We start from the raw sequence: 17,350 nt of genomic DNA, 5'->3' as shown, positions 1-17,350 counted from the left end.
CTATTGCTGCATAACAAATTACCAGTAGTACCCCCTTATTTGCAGTTTCACTTTCTGTGGCTTCAGTTACCCATGGTCAGCTGTGGTCCAAAAATATTAAATGGAAAGTTCCAGAAAGAGACAACTCATAAGTTGTAAGGTACATGTCATTCTGCGTAGTGTGATGAAATCTCTCGCCATTCTGCTCTGTCCTGCCCAGGACATGAATCATCTGTTTGTCCAGTGTACAATAAGATATTTTGACAGAAAGAGAGAGAGAGAGACCACATTCAGAAAACTTTTATTACAATATAATTGTTCTATTTTATTATTTGTGATTATTGTTAGTTTCTTACTGTGCTTAATTTATAGATTAAACTTTATCATAGGTATTATATATAGGAAAAAACATACTATATATAGGGTTTGGTACCATCCATAGTTTCAGGCAACCACTGGGGGTCTTGGGACGTATTCCCCCGTGGATAAGGGGAGAATATTGTATTCCCAAATCTAGCAGCTTAAGAAAACAAAATTATTTCACAGTTTCTGCGGGTCAGAAATCTAGGTATGGCTTAGCAGGGTCCTCTTGCTCAGGGTTCCTTACAAGGGTGCAGTCACAGTGTCCACTAGGGCTCCCAGAGTCCTTACACCTGGACTTCTTGCATATCCATTATCAACAGATCAGGAAAATGTCAGTATCACACGAATACACATTAGGTAGAGTGGGTCATCTCAAGCCTCAACTAGAGGAGGATCCGTTTCCAAGCTCACTCATGTGGCTGTCAGAAGGATGCAGGTCCTTGGGCTTGTTGGACTGACGGTATGTGATTCTTACCATAGGGCAGCTCAGATCATGGCACTTGGCTTCCATCAGGGCCAGCAAGAGAAAAAGCAAGAGAGAGAGAGCACGATGGCTGCTAGAATCTTTCTGCAACCCAGTCTTGGAAATGACATCCCATCATGGTTGCCATAGTCTCCTCAGAAGAGAAGCAAGCCTTTAAGTCCAGTCCTTGCTCAAGGGAAGGAGATTACACAAAGGAGTAAATATGCCAGCTGGCTGGAATCATTGGCGGTCATTTTAGAAGCTGCCTACCACCATGGCAGTGATGTAGGCAGTGAAGTTCCAGAGCTGCCTTCCTAACACCAAGCTGTTTCACAAGATGCAAAAGAATGGTAAACACAGAACTCAGGAAAAGTGTTATTCCCTTTGATGGGAGGAAAGAGATAGGATAAGGAGGAGCATATAGGTGGATGTAGCAATACTGATGATATTCTAGTTTTTAAGTCGGTATTCACTTTACTATACACTGTATAACTCACATGCAGATTACATGTTTTCTTTTGGATGTACCAAATATTACATGACAAATTATTATTATTTTATAATTTATTTACTTGTTTCCTTGTGGAAAGAGATAAGAGCAAACACTAACTCTCAAGAATCAAGCATCTGTATGTGCTTGAATTGGTGATATGCAACAGGATTGCACATGAGAAACGACTGGGGAACTTTTTCTTTTTTCTTTTTTTTGTATTTATTTATTTGTTTTTGGCTGCGTTGGGTCTTCGTTGCTGCGCACGGGCTTTCTCTAGTTGCAGCGAGCTGGCGCTACTCTTCATTGCGGTGCGCGGGCTTCTCATTGCAGTGGCTTCTCTTGTTGCGGAGCATGGGCTCTAGGTGTGCAGGCTTCAGTAGTTGTGGCTGGTGGGCTTTAGAGCGCAGGCTCGGTAGTTGTGGTGCACAGGCTTAGTTGCTCTGCAGCATATAGGGTCTTCCCGGACCAGGGCTCGAACCTGTGTCCCCTGCACTGGCAGGCGGATTCTTAACCACTACTTCACCAGGCAAGCCCCGAACTTTTTCTTTTTTAATTAAGAGACTTTATTTTTTTTTTAGAGCAGTTTTAGGTTTATAGAAAAATTTAGTGGAAGGTACAGAGAGTTCCCCATCCCTAGTTTCCCCTATTATTGAAGTATTGCATTATTGTGGAACATTTGTTATAATTGATGACAATATTTATACATCGTTATTAACAAAAGCCCGTAGTTTACATTAGGATTCACTCTTGTGTTGTACATTCTATGGGTCTTGACAAATGCATAATGGCAAATATCTACCATTATAGAATCATAAAGAATAGTTTCACTGCCCTAAAAATTCCCTTTGCTCCACCTATTCGTCCCTTCCTCTCCCCAACTCCTGGCAATCACTGATCTTTTTATTGTCTCCGTAGTTTTGCCTTTTACAGATATCATATAGTTGGAATCATACAGTACGTAGACTTTTCCAGACTGGCTTCTTTCATTTAACAATATGCATTTAAGTTTCCTCCGTGTCTTTACATGGCTTGATAGGTCATTTGTCTTTATCTCTGAATAGTGTTCCATTGTTTGGATATGCTACAGTTTACCTATTCACCTATTGAAAGACATATTTGTTGTTTTGGCAATTATGAATAAAGCTGCTATAAACATCTGTGTGCAGGCTTTTCTGTGGATAGACATTTTCAACTCATTTGGGTAAATACCAAGGAGTGCAATTACTGGATTGTATATTAAGAGTATGTTTGGTTTGGTAAGAAACTGCTAAACTGTCTTCCAAAGTGGCTGTACCATTTTGCATTCCCACCAGAACCTAATGAGTGTTGCTGTTGCTCCACAGCATTGTCAATATTTGTTGTCAGTGTTTTGGATTTTGCCATTCTAATAGGTGTGAAGTGGTATCTTGTTTTAATTTGCAGTTCCCTAATGGCATGTGATATTTAGCATCTTTTCCTATGTTTATTTGCCATTATTATGTTTTCTTTGGTGAGGTGTTTGTTTAGATCTTTTGCGCATTTTTAGAGTGGGTAGTTTTTTTCTCGTTAAGTTTTAAAAGTTCTTCATATATTTTTAATACAAATCATTTATCAGGTATGTGTTTTGCAAATATTTTCTTCCATTGTGGCTCTTTTTTTTCATTCAACAGTGTGTCTTGCAGGCAGAAATTTTTAGTTTTAATGAAGTTTAATTAATACAAATTTTTTTCATTCATAGATTATGCTTTTGGTGTTGTATCTAAAAGTTCATCTCCAAGCCCATGGTTACTTGGATTATCTCTTACATTATCTTCTAGTTTTATAGTTTTGTGCTTTACATTTATATCTGTGATCCATTTTTGAGTTAAATTTTGCAAAAGGTATAAAGTTTGTGTCTAAATTGTTTGTTTGTTTGCTTTTTTCTGCACGTGGCTGTCCAGTTTTTCTAGCATCATTTGTTGAAAAGACTATCTTTTCTCCATTGTATTGCCTTTGCTCTTTTGACAAAGATCAGTTGACTGTGTTTGTGTGGATCTATTTCTGGGCTCTCTATTTTGTCCCATTAATTTATCTGTTCTCTCACTAATACCATGTTATCTTGGTTACTTTAGCTTTATAGTAAGTCTTTAAGTCAAGTCGTGTCAGTCCTGTGACTTTGTTGCTCTCCTTCAATATTGTGTTGGCTAGCGTAGGCCTTTTGCTTCTCCATATAAACTTCAGAATCATTTTGTTGATATCCACAAAATGACTTGCTTGGATTTTGACTGCATTGTATTGAATCTATAGGTCAAGTTGGGAAGAACTGACATCTTAACAATGTTGTCTTCCTATCCATGAACCATGATGATTTTTAGACAGCTTTATTGAGAGATAACTCACATGCCACACAATTAAACCATTTAAAGAGTAGATTTCGATGTTTTTTAGTATATTCACAAGTTTGTGTAACTATCAGCACTATCTAATTTTAGAAATTTTTTGTCTCCCCCAAATAAATTCCATGCCTGTTAGTACTCCCCATTTCTTCCCAACCACTACTCCGGCCCAACGACTAATATACTTTCTCTCTCTACAGACTTTCCAATTCTGGACATTTCTGGACATTTTATATAAATGGATAGTTCATATAAACACAAGGTGTTGTCTTTGAGACTAGCTTCTTTCACTTAGCATAATGTTTTCAAGGTTCATGCACGTGGTAGCATGTATCTGTACATTATTCGTTCTTATTGTGGAATAATATTTCATTGTATAGATATACCAGATTTTATTTAACCATTCATCAGTTGATGGGCATTTGGATTGTTTTTACTTTTTGGCTGTTATGACTAATGCTGCCATGAACATTTCTGTACAAGCGTGTGAATATATGTTTTCATTTCTCTTGGGTATATGCCTAGGAGTGGAATTGCCGAGTCACATGGTAACTTTATATTTAACGTTTTGAGTAGCTGCCAAACTCTTATGCAAAGTGGCTGCACCATTTAAAAATCTGCCAGCAATGTGTGAGGCTTCTAATTTCTCCACATTCTCACCAATGTTTGTCATTGCCTGTATTTTAAATTATAGCCACCGTAGTGGGTGTAAAGTGGTATCTCATTGTGGTTTTGATTTGCATTTCCCTATGAATAATGATGTTGAATATCTTTTTATGCACTTATTGATCATTTGTATATCTTCCTTGGAAAAATATCTATTCAGATCTTTACCCACTTAAAAACTGTTATTTGTTTTTGTCATTGTTAGTTTTAAGAATTTTAAAATATATTCTGAATACAAGTCCCATATTAGGTATAAGATTTGCAAATATTTTATTTCATTCTATGGGTCATCTTTTCACTTTCTTGATGGTATCATTTGTGGCACAAAAGTTTTTATATTGATATAGTCCAATTTCCTTTCCCCCCCCCCTTTTATTGCTTGTACTTTTGTTATAGTACTTAGAAACCATTACTTAATCCAAAGTCACAAATTTGCTTCTATGTTTTTGTTTAAGACTTTTATAACTTAGCACTTATATTTAAGTCTACTTTCCATTTTGAGCCAATTTTTGTATATAATTGAGGTAGGAGTGCAAATTTATTCATTTGCTTGTGGATATCCAGTTGTCCCAGCTTCATTTGTTGAAAGAGTGTTCTTTCTCCATTGAGTTGTCTTGCCGAATGTAAATGTTTAATTCTAGACTCTCAATTCAATTCCATTGATCTACCCTTATGCCAGTACCACACTGTCTTGATTGCAGTGTAATTTTGCAGCAAGTTTTGAACTTGGGGAGTGTGAGTCTTCCAACTTTTTTTTACAAGATTCTTTTGGCTATTCTGGGTCCCTTTAATTTCCATATGAATTTGAAGATCAGCTTTTCTGTTTCTGCGAAAAAGGAAGTTAGGATTTTGATAGGGGTTGTGTTAAATCTGTAGATTAATTTTGTGAGTATTGCTATCTTAATATTAACCCTTCCAATCCATGAACATGGAATGTCTTTCCATTCATTTATATCTCTAATTTCTTTCAACAATGTTTTGTAGTTTTAAGTGTACAAGTCTTGTACTTCTTTTTCCTGACTATGTTATTCTTTTTCATTCTATTTCTTAGTATGAAATAGCATGCTATTGTAAATAGAATTGATTTCTTAATTTTTTCCATAATGTTTATTGCCAATGTATAGAAATAAAACATTTTTATAAATTAATCATGTGTGTTGCGTCTTTGCTGAGTGCCCCCCCCCCCGCCCCAGTACAATATTGAATAGAAGTGGCAAGAGTGGACATCCTTGTCTTGTTCCTGACATTAGGAGAAAAGCACTCAGACTTTCACCATTAAGTAAGATGCTGTGGGTTTTCTTCGATCCCTTTAGGAAGTTGAAAAAGTTTCCTTCTATTTATAATTTCTTGAGGTTTTTTTTTAAATTTTGAAATGTTATTGGATTCTGTCAAATTATTTTTCTGCATCTTTTGAAATGATATTTTTTGCCATTTATTCTATTAATATGGTGCATTACATTAACTGATTTTCAGATATTAAACTAATTTGCATTCCTGGGATAAATCTCATTTGGTTATGGTATATAATCCTTTTCACATGTTGCTGGCATCAGTTTGCTAGTATTTTGTTAATGATTTGTGCAAATATATTCGTAAGGGATACTGGTATGTAGTTTTCTTGTGATGTCTTTGTTTTGTTTTGATATCGGGGTAGTAATGACCTCAGAATGAATTGAGAAATGTTTCTCTTCTTCTATTTTTTGGAAGATGTCATGAAGGATTAGTATTGATTCTTCTTTGAGTTTTGGTAGAATTTACCAGTGAACTTATTTGGGCCTCGGCTTTCCCTTGTGGGAAGTTTTAAAATTACAAATTTGATTTCTTTACTTGTTACAGGTATATTCAGATTTTCTATTTCTTCTCAGGTCAGATTTGGCAATTTGTGTTTTTCTAAGAACTTCCTACTTCATCTATTTTATCTGATTTGTTGGCATAAAGTTATTTGTAGTATTCCTTTACAATTCTTTTTATTTCTGTAAGGCCGGTAGTGATGTTCTCATTTTCATTTCTAATTTTAGTGTCAAGTATTCTTTCTCTGCTTTTTTCTTGGTCACTCTAGCTAAAGGTTTGTCAATTTTCTTAGTCTTTTTAAAGGACCAAATTTTTGTTTTTATTTTTTTAAATCATTTTTCTATTCTCTATTTCATCTTTTCTGCTCTAATCTTTATTTTCTGCTCTAATCTTTCTTTCCTTCTGCATTTTTAGGGGTTTGGTTTACTCTTATTTTTCTAGTTGAAAGACTAGGTTATTAATTTGAGTTCTTTCTTATTTTTTTAAAAATAGGTGTTTACGGCTATAAATTTCCCTCTGAGCACTACTTTCACACATTCCATAAATTCTGGTATGTTGTGTACTCGTTCTCATTCATCTCAAAGTATTTTCAAATTTTCCCTGCAATTTCTTCTTTGCCCCATTGGTTAAATAGTAGTATTTTGTTTAATTTCCACATATTTTAAAATTTCCCATATTTCCTTCTGTTATTGATTTCCAATTTAATTCCTTACTGAGGCTTGTTTTGCGGCCTAGAATAAGACCTATCTTAGAGAATGTTCCATGTGCATGTGAGAAGAATGTGTATTCTGCTGCCAATATGTGGAGTGGTTTATAGACGTCTTTTAGGCCTAGTTGGTTTATAGTATTGTCCAACTCTTCTATTTTCTTTTTGAGCTTTTGCCTAGTTGTTCCATCTGTTACTGAAAGAAGAGTATTTATAAGCCTGCAGTTATTATTGGTGAATTGTCTATTTTTCCCTTCAGTTCTGTCAGCTTTTGCTTCATGTATTTTAGGTCTGTGTTGTTAGATGCATATATGTTTATGCTTGTTATACTTTCTGATGGATTGACTTTTTTACCATTATAAAATGTCCCTCTTTATCTCTAGTAACATGAAACCTCTTCCCTACAGGCAAACTGGGGATAGAGTGATTGGGTCCCCAGTCATCTCAGCCTGCTGAGCCTAGAGTAGAGCTTTTCCCCTATGAGTAGGGGCTGAGTGAGGGAAGGGAGACTGGTCCTCTCTGCAGCATCAACCAGAATAGAACTTCTGCAACCTGGGGCTGGGGAGGGGGATGAGAAAAACCAGTAGACTGCCCCCTGACAAGATGAAACAGGAGCTCCACACTGGGAGCTGGAGGGGATGGAGCCCTCTTCTTCTTGGACACGTTGACTTGAGGCAGAGCTTCTGTAATGTAGAGCTGTCGGGTAGGGGGTAAGGGAGTGAGTTGTGGCTCAAATACCAAAGACTCTCACTGTTCTTACTGAGGTTTAGTAGGTTTTCTAGAATGAATGTTTCTCCCATTGCTATACATATTTAGGACAATTTCTAGAGACTTTAAATAATTTTTTAAAAATAATTTTCACCAATTAAATAGTTGTTTTGCTGGAGAGAGAGTCTGCCAAGCTCCTTTTGCACCTTTCAGGAAGTATTTCCCCTTCATGTATATTTTTAAAAGAATAAATAGGACTAAGTGTAGCCTGCTTGGGTTGAACACCACCCAGGTATTCTCGACAGTTGAGGTTGATGTGACCAGAAAGGAGGAAAAACGAGACATAGTCCTTGGTGGCACCAAATTATAAAAAATAGAAGTTGGCTGCTGATGGGCTTCCCTGGTGGTGTAGTGGTTCATAATCCTCCTGCCAATGCAGGGGGTATGAGTTTGAGCCCTAATCCAGGAAGATCCCACATGCCGTGGAACAACTAAACCCGTGCACCACAACTACTGAGCCTGCTCTCTAGAGCCTGTGAGCCACAACTACTGAGCCCACATGCTGCAACTACTGAAGCCCACGCACCTAGAGCCCATGCTCCACAGCGAGAGAAGCCACTGCAATGAGAAGCCCACATACCACAGCAAAGAGTAGCCCCTGTTCACCGCAACTAGAGAAAGCCTGCACACAGTAGCGAAGACCAAACACAGCCAAAAATAAAATAAATAAATTAAAAAAAAAAAAGAAGTTGGCTGCTGAGTGGTCACATATTTGCCTTTCACTTCTCTGAGAAATCAGTCTCGTTACCCAGCAACTCAAAATTATGGCAGCAATAAAAGTGCAATTGCATTTGTGTGAAGGCCTAACCTAGCCTAGTGCTTTGGATTGCTGTATAAGCTCAGGGCACAAATGCCAAGGCAGGAGGTTGATTAGCAAGAGGCCATTGATTTTTAAAAAAAATCAAATTATGTAGTTAAAAGGGAAACTGGAACTTGGTAGAAATGAAGAAGTGCCATTCCCAAACTGGGTGACTCTTGTTGGAAGAAGACCTAGTTAGTGGAGGGCTGATGTAGGCCAGGGAGGTCTCAGATCCAGAGGGCAAGCATGTTTACCAGGGAAGGAGATTCACTTGGTGGTGGTATGATCAGAAGCTCAAGGGTGTCGCACCAGCCAGGCAAGGATGTGCCAGGATGGAGTAGTCTCAGCAGGTGGTTAGCTTGCTGGTTGCAGGACAACCCCTGCACCTCGGTCCCTCATAGCCTTGGGAAAATGGATGCTGAGGCATGAGACAGATACCCAGTGTTCATGGGGCACAAGATCAGAATGGGTCCAAGCACCAAGGCTGACAAGATGAATCTTGAACAGCAGGCTATGGGCTTCTTAAATTCTTCTAAGTACCAGATGATTGGGTTCTGAGCCTGAGGTGTAGCTAAATCTGTGGTGGAAGCTGATTGGCTATAGCTGTAGACATTTGAGACTCTTGGCGACAGAGAATTATGTAGGAGAATACAGCTCTCCTTAGTTGGCAATTCAGGTAATAATAATAATCACAGTAGTAATAGTAGTAGTGACAGCAACAGCACCTATATACCACTTATAATGTGCCAAGCTCTCCTTCTAAGCATACATTTAATCTTTAGGAAAATCTCATGAAGTAAGTAATATTATTACCCCATTTTAGAGATGAGAAAGCTAGAGGCATAGAACATTTAAGTAGTTGCAACTGTATTGCACTGCCAGCACTTATTGGAGACAGAGTTGAAACCCAAGCATCTGCTCCGTGGTCCATATCTTCCTACTGCATCTATCACATCAGATGATTTCTGAACTTTTTTACTCATCCCTAAGTGGGAAGAACAATAGACACCTCATCAGAATGTAGGGAAGATTAAATATCTGTGGGAGTACATGTAAGCCAGAAATTATGGTCCCTATGTTCATTATTCGTGATTGCTACAATCCCCAGGCTACCCTCAAATACAACCCCTCTGCCTGTTTCTTCTTCTTCTTCTTCTTCTTTTTCTTTTTTTAATAAATGATTGCTTTTATTTATTTATATTTGGTTGCTCTGGATCTTCATTGCTGCGTGCGGGCTTTCTCTAGTTGTGGTGGGTGGGGGCTACTCTTCATTGTGGTGCGTGGACTTCTCATTGTGGTGGCTTCTCTTGTTGTGGAACATGGGCTCTAGGCGCACGGGCTTCAGTAGTTGTGGCACGTGGGCTCAGTAGTTGTGGCTCATAGACTCTAGAGTGCAGGCTCAGTAGTTGTGGTGCACATGGGCTTAGTTGCTCTGTGGCATTTGGGATCTTCCTGGACCAGGGATCGAACCCGTGTCCCCTGCATTGGCAGGCGGATTCTTAACCACTGTACCACCAGGGAAGTCACTGCTTGCTTTTTTTTTTTTTTTTTAACATCTTTATTGGAGTATAATTGTTTTACAATGTTGTGTTAGTTTCTGCTGTATAACAAAGTGAATCAGCTATATGCATAGATATATCCCCATATCCCCTCCCTCTTGCATCTCCCTCCCACCCTCCTTATCCCACCCCTCTAGGTGATCGCAAAGCACCGAGCTGTGCTATGCAGCAGCTTCCCACTAGCTATCTATTTTACATTTGGTAGTGTATATATGTCAATGTTACTCTCTTACTTCGACCCAGCTTACCCTTCTCCCTCCCTGTGTCCTCAAGTCCGTTCTCTACGTCTTGTGTCTTTATTCCTGTCCTGCCCCTAGGTTCATCAGAACCATTTTTTTTTTTTAAGATTCCATATATATGTGTTACCACATGGTATTTGTTTTTCTCTTTCTGACTTATCTCACTCTGTATGACAGACTTTAGGTCCATCTGCCTCACTACGGATAACTCAATTTCGTTTCTTTTTATGGCTGAGTAATATTCCATTGTATATATGTGCCACATCTTCTTTATCCATTCATCTGTCGATGGACACTTAGGTTGCTCCCATGTCCTGGCTATTGTAAATAGAGCTGCAGTGAACATTGTGGTACATGACTCTTTTTGAATTATGGTTTTCTCAGGGTATATGCCCAGTAGTGGGATTGCTGGGTCATATGGTAGTTCTATTTTTAGTTTTTTAAGGAACCTCCATACTGTTCTCCATAGTGGCTGTATCAATTTACATTCCCACCAACAGTGCAAGAGGGTTCCCTTTTCTCCACACCCTCTCTAGGATTTGTTGTTTGTAGAATTTGTGATGATGGTCATTCTGACAGGTATGTGGTGATACCTCATTGTAGTTTTAATTTGAATTTCTCTAATGGTTAGTGATGTTGAGCATCTTTTCCTGTGAGCAAAAGTTTTAAGTTTCATTAGGTCCCATTTGCTTGTTTGTTTGTTTGTCTTTATTTTTCCCCATTACTTTTTTTTTTTTTGCATGGAAGAATAGTTTTTATTGTTTATTTATTTATTTATTTATTTTACTTCTTTATTGGAATATAATTGCTTTACAATGGTGTGTTAGTTTCTGCTTTATAACAAACTGAATCAGCTATACATATACATATATCCCCATATCTCCTCCTTCTTGCATCTCCCTCCCATCCTCCCTATCCGACCCCACTAGGTGGTCACAAAGCACCAAGCTGATCTCCCTGTGCTATGCAGCTGCTTCCCACTAGCTATCTATTTTACATTTGGTTGCGTATATATGTCCATGCCACTCTCTCACTTTGTCTCAGCTTACCCTTCACCTTCCCCGCATCCTCAAGTCCGTTCTCTACGTCTGCATCTTTATTCCTGTCCTTCCCCTAGGTTCTTAGAACCATTTCTTTTTTTTTTTTTTTTTTTACATTCCATATATATGTGTTAGCATACGTTATTTGTTTTTCTCTTTCTGACTTACTTCACTCTGTATGACACACTCTAGGTCCATCCACCTCACTACAAATAACTCAGTTTTGTTTCTTTTTATGGCTGAGTAATATTCCATTGTACATATGTGCCACATCTTCTTTATCCATTCATCTGTCGATGGACACTTAGATTGCTTCCATGTCCTGGCTATTGTAAATAGAGCTGCAATGAACATTGTGGTACATGAATTTTTTGAATTATGGTTTTCTCAGGGTGTATGCCCAGTAGTGGGATTGCTGGGTCATATGGTAGTTCTATTTTTAGTTTTGAAAGGAACCTCCATACTGTTCTGCATAGTGGCTGTCTCAACTTACATTCCCACCAACAGTGCAAGAGGGTTCCCTTTTCTCCACACCCTCTCCAGCATTTATTGTTTCTAGATTTTTTGATGATGGCCACTGACTGGTGTGAGGTGATACCTCATTGTAGTTTTGATTTGCATTTCTCTAATGATTGGTGATGTTGAGCATCCTTTCATGTATTTGTTGGCAATCTGTATATCTTCTTTGGAGAAATGTCTATTTAGGTCTTCTGCCCATTTTTGGATTGGGTTTTTTTTTTTTTATATTGAGCTGCATGAGTTGCTTCTAAATTTTAGAGATTAATCCTTTGTCAGTTGCTTCGTTTGCAAATATTTTCTTCTATTCTGATGGTTGTCTTTTCATCTTTTTTATGGTTTCCTTTGCCATGCAAAAGCTTTTAAGTTTCATTAGGTCCCATTTGTTTATTTTTGTTTTTATTTCCATTTCTCTAGAAGGTGGGTCAAAAAGGATCTTGCTGTGATTTATGTCATAGAGTGTTCTGTCTATGTTTTCCTCTAAGAGTCTGATAGTGTCTGGCCTTACATTTAGGTCTTTAATCCATGTTAAGTTTACTTTTGTGTATGGTGTTAGGGAGTGTTCTAATTTCATTCATTTATATGTAGCTGTCCAGTTTTCCCAGCACCACTAATTGAAGAGGCTGTCTTTTCTCCATTGTATACTCTTGCCTCCTTTATCAAAGATAAGGTGACCATATGTGCATGGGTTTATCTATGGGCTTTCTATCCTGTTCCATTGATCTATATTTCTGTTTTTGTGCCAGTACCATACTGTCTTGATTTCTGTAGCTTTGCAGTATAGTCTGAAGTCAGGGAGCCTGATTCCTCTAACTCTGTTTTTCTTTCTCAAGATTGCTTTGGCTATTCGGGGTCTTTTGTGTTTCTATACAAATTGTGAAATTTTTTGTTCTAGTTCTGTGAAAAATGCCAGTGGTAGTTTGATAGGGATTGCGTTGAATCTGTATAGTCATTTTCACAATGTTTATTTTTCCAATCCAACAATATGGTATATCTCTCTGTCGTTTGTATCATCTTCCCTGGTGACCGAGCTGGTGGCTGAGGATGGGAGCTGGGTGTACATGGTGGGCATGGCACACTTCAGCGACGACAGCAAGAAGGACATGGTGAAGACCATCTGGGAGGTGCAGCCTGACGTGGTTGTGGTGGAGTTGTAGCAGTACCATGTGTCCATGCTGAAGATGAACGAGTGTACACTGCTGCATGAGGCCAAGGAGATCAGCCTGGAGAAGCTGCAGTAGGCCATCAGGCAGAACGGGGTCATGTCAGGACTCATGCAGATGCTGCTGCTGAAGGTGTCCACCCACATCACTGAGAAGCTGGGCATGGCCCCTGGAGGTGAGTTCAGGGAGGCTTTCAAGGAGGCCAGCTAGGTGCCTTTCTGCAAGTTCCACCTGGGTGACCAGCCTATCCCTGCCACCTTCAAGAGGGCCATCACCACCCTCTCTTTCTGGCAGAAGATCAAGCTGGCCTGGGGCCTATGTTTCCTGTCAGACCCTATCAGCAAGGATGATGTGGAGTGGTGCAAGCAGGACCTGCTGGAGCAGATGATGGCTGAGATGACTGGCGAGTTCCCCGACTTGCACTGCACCATTGCGTCTGAGCGGGACATCTACCTGACCTACATGCTGAGGCAGGTGGCCTGGTGCCTGGAGTTGCCGCGTGCCTCTGATGACGAGCGCAGAAAGTGCGTCCCCTCCGTGGTGGTGGGCATTGTGGGCCTGGGCCACATCCCCGGCATTGAGAAGAACTGGACCACTGACCTCAACATCCAGGAGATAATGATTGTCCCCCTGTTGTCCGTCTCTGGCAGAGTGTCCTGGCTGGCCATGAAGGCCACCTTCTTGGACCTCCTGGGCTACAGCCTGTACTGGTTGGGGCGCCATGCCAGCAGCCTGGTCTTGTCACTGCCTGCCACCCAGTACTGCCTGCAGAGGGCCCCCGAGGCCTGGCCACACAAGTAGGAAGGACAGAGGGAGCCACCACGTCCATCCAGGGGGCTGCCCGTGGCTGCTCCTGTGACATAGCCAAGGGGCACAGGGGCTGGCCCCCTGAGGAGCTCCTGGTTGCCACCCCCCATGGGGGTCCAGCTTAGCCTCACCTGCCCTCTCCCAACCCACCCAAATAAAGAATTATTTCACTGTCAATAAAATAAAATAAAATAAAATAAAATAAAATAAAATAAAATAAAATAAAATAAAATAAAATAAATAAAATAAAATAAAATAAAATAAAATAAAATAAAATAAAATAAAATAAAATAAAATAAAATAAAACTACCCTTCATCAGTGTCTTATAGTTTTCTGCATACAGGTCTTTTGTCTCCTTAGGTAGGTTTATTCCTAGGTATTTTATGCATTTTGTTGCAATGGTAAATGGGAGTGTTTCCTTAACTTCTCTTTCAGATTTTTCATCATTAGTGTATAGGAATGCTAGAGATTTCTGTGCATTAATTTTGTACCCTGCTACTTTACCAAATTCATTGATTGGCTCTCGTAGTTTTCTAGTAACATCTTTAGGGTTCTCTATGTATAGTATCATGTCATCTGTAAACAGTGACAGTTTTACTTCTTCTTTTCTAATTTGTAATCCTTTTATTTCTTTTTCTTCTCTGATTGCTGTGGCTAGGACTTCCAAAACTATGTTGAATAATAGTGGTGAGAGTGGGCAACCTTGTCTTGTTCCTGATCTTAGAGGAAATGCTTTCAGTTTTTCACCATTGAGAATGATGTTGGCTGTGGATTTGTCATATATGGCCTTTATTATGTTGAGGTAAGTTCCCTCTATGCCCACTTTCTGGAGGGTTTTTATCATAAATGAGTGTTGAATTTTGTCAAAAGCTTTTTCTGCATCTGTTGAGATGATCATATGGTTTTTATCCTTCAATTTGTTAATATGGTGTATCACATTGACTGATTTGCATATATTGAAGAATCCTTGCATTCCTGGGATAAACCCCACTTGATCATGGTGTATGATCCTTTTAATGTGCTGTTGGATTCTGTTTGCTAGTATTTTGTTGAGTTTTTTTGCATCTATGTTCATCAGAGCTATTGGCCTGTAGTTTTCTTTTTTGTAACATCTTTTTCTGGTTTTGGTATTAGGGTGATGGTGGCCTCGTAGAATGAGTTTGGGAGTGATCCTCCCTCTGCTATATTTTGGAAGAGTTTGAGAAAGATAGGTGTTAGCTCTTCGCTAAATGTTTAATAGAATTCACCTGCGAAGTCATCTGGTCCTGGACTATTGTTTGTTGGAAGATTTTTAATCGCAGTTTCAATTTCAGTGCTTGTGATTGGTCTGTTCATATTTTCTATTTCTTCCTGGTTCAGTCTCAGAGGTTGTGCTTTTCTAAGAATTTGTCCATTTCTTCCAGGTTGCCCATTTTATAGGCATATAGTTGCTTGTAGTAATCTCTCATGATCCTTTGTATTTCTGCAGCGTCAGTTGTTACTTCTCCTTTTTCATTTCGAATTCTGTTGATTTGAGTCTTCTCCCTTTTTTTCGTGATGAGTCTGGCTAATGGTTTATCAATTTTGTTTATTGTCTCAGAGAACTAGCTTTTATTTTATTGATCTTTGCTATTGTTTCCTTCATTTCTTTTTCATTTATTTCTCATCTGATCTTTATGATTTCTTTCCTTCTGCTAATTTTGGTTTTTTAAAAAATTCTTCTTTCTCTAATTGCTTTAGGTGAAATGTTAGGTTGTTTATTTGAGATTTTTCTTGCTTCTTGAGGTAGGATTGTATTGCTATAAACTTCCCTGTTAGAACTGCTTTTGCTGCATCCCATAGGTTTTGGGTCATTGTGTTTTCATTGTCATTTGTTTCTAGGTATTTTTTGATTTCCTCTTTGATTTCTTCCATGATCTCTTGGTTATTTAGTAGTGTATTGTTTAGCCTCCATGTGTTTGTATTTTTTACAATTTTTTTCCTGTAATTGATATCTAGTCTCATAGCATTGTGGTCGGAGAAGATACTTGATACCATTTCAATTTTCTTAAATTTACCAAGGCTTAATTTGTGACCCAAGATATGGTCTACCCTGGAGAATGTTCCATGAGCACTGGAGAAGAAAGTGTATTCTGTTGTTTTTGGATGGAATGTCCTATAAATATCAATTAAGTCCATCTTGTTTAATGTGTCATTTAAAGCTTGTGTTTCCTTATTTATTTTCAGTTTGGATGATCTGTCCATTGGTGAAAGTGGGCTGTTAAAGTCCCCTACTATGATTGTGTTACTGTTGATTTCCCCTTTTATGGCTGTTAGCATTTGCCTTATGTATAGAGGTGCTCCTATGTTGGGTGCATAAATATTTACAATTGCTATGCCTTCTTGGATTGGTCTCTTGATCATTATGTAGTGTCCTTCTTTGTCTCTTGTAATAGTCTTTATTTTAAAGTCTATTTTGTCTGATATGAGAATTGCTACTTCAGTGTTCTTTTGATTTCCATTTGCATGGAATATCTTTTTCCATCCCCTCACTTTCAGTCTGTATGTGTCCCTAGGTCTGAAGTGGGTCTCTTGTAGACATTATACATACGGGTCTTGTTTTTGTATCCATTCAACCAGTCTATGTCTTTTGGTTGGAGCATTTAATCCATTCACATTTAAGGTAATTATCAATATGTATGTTCCTAGTACCATTTTCTTAATTGTTTTGAGTTTGTTTTTCTAGGTCTTTTCCTTCTTTTGTGTTTCCTGCCTAGAGAATTTCCTTTAACATTTGTTGTAGAGCTGGTTTGGTGGTGCTGAATTCTCTCTCTCTTTTTTTAACAATTTATTTATTTTATTTTTGGCTGTGTTGGGTCTTTGTTGCTGTGTGCAGGCTTTCTCTAGTTGTGGCGAGTGGGGGACTACTCTCCGTGTGGTGTGCGGGCTTCTCATTGTGGTGGCTTCTCTTGTTGTGGAACACGGGCTCTAGGTGTGTGGGCTTCAGTAGTTGCAGCACGTGGGATCAGTAGTTGTGGCACACGGGCTTACTTGCTCTGCTGCATGTGGGATCTTCCCAGTCCAGGGCTTAAACCTGTGTCCCCTGCACTGGCAGGTGGATTCTTAATCACTGCACCACCAGGGAAGGCCAGTGGTGTTGAATTCTCTTAACTTTTGCTTATCTGCATAGGTTTTAATTTCTCTATCGAATCTGAATGAGATCCTTGCTGGGTAGAGTAATCTTTGTTGTAGGTTTTTCCTTTCATCACTTTAAATATGTCCTGCCACTTCCTTCTGGCTTGCCAAGTTTCTGCTGAAAGATCAGCTGTTAACCTTATTGGGATTCCCTTGTATGTTATTTGTTGCTTTTCCCTTGCTGCTTTTAATATTTTTTCTTTGTATTTAATTTTTGATAGTTTGATTAATATGTGTCTTGGCATGTTTCTCTTTGGGTTTATCCTGTATGGTACTCTCTGTGCTTCCTGGACTTGATTGACTATTTCCTTTCCCATGTCAGGGAAGTTTTTGACTATAATCTCTTCAAATATTTTCTCAGACCCTTTCTTTTTCTCTTCTTCTTCTGGAACCCCTATAATTAGAATGTTGGTGTGTTTAATGTTTTCCCAGAGGTCTCTGAGATTGTCTTCAATTCTTTTTTCTTTATTCTTCTCCCTGGTAGTTATTT

At 38.7% G+C, this 17,350-nt stretch overlaps 1 pseudogene; it reads left to right on the top strand.

The window, feature by feature from the left end:
• The window catches only part of LOC118895528, a 106,517-nt pseudogene extending 92,642 nt beyond the window's left edge, over positions 1-13,875 (top strand).
• Positions 13,876-17,350: the final 3,475 nt, after the last annotated feature.

The sequence above is a fragment of the Balaenoptera musculus genome, chromosome 1 (genome assembly GCF_009873245.2).
Source record: "Balaenoptera musculus isolate JJ_BM4_2016_0621 chromosome 1, mBalMus1.pri.v3, whole genome shotgun sequence".
NCBI lineage: Eukaryota > Metazoa > Chordata > Mammalia > Artiodactyla > Balaenopteridae > Balaenoptera > Balaenoptera musculus.
Note: the sequence above shows the minus strand (reverse complement) of the source record. Positions and strands in the feature narration are given on the sequence as shown.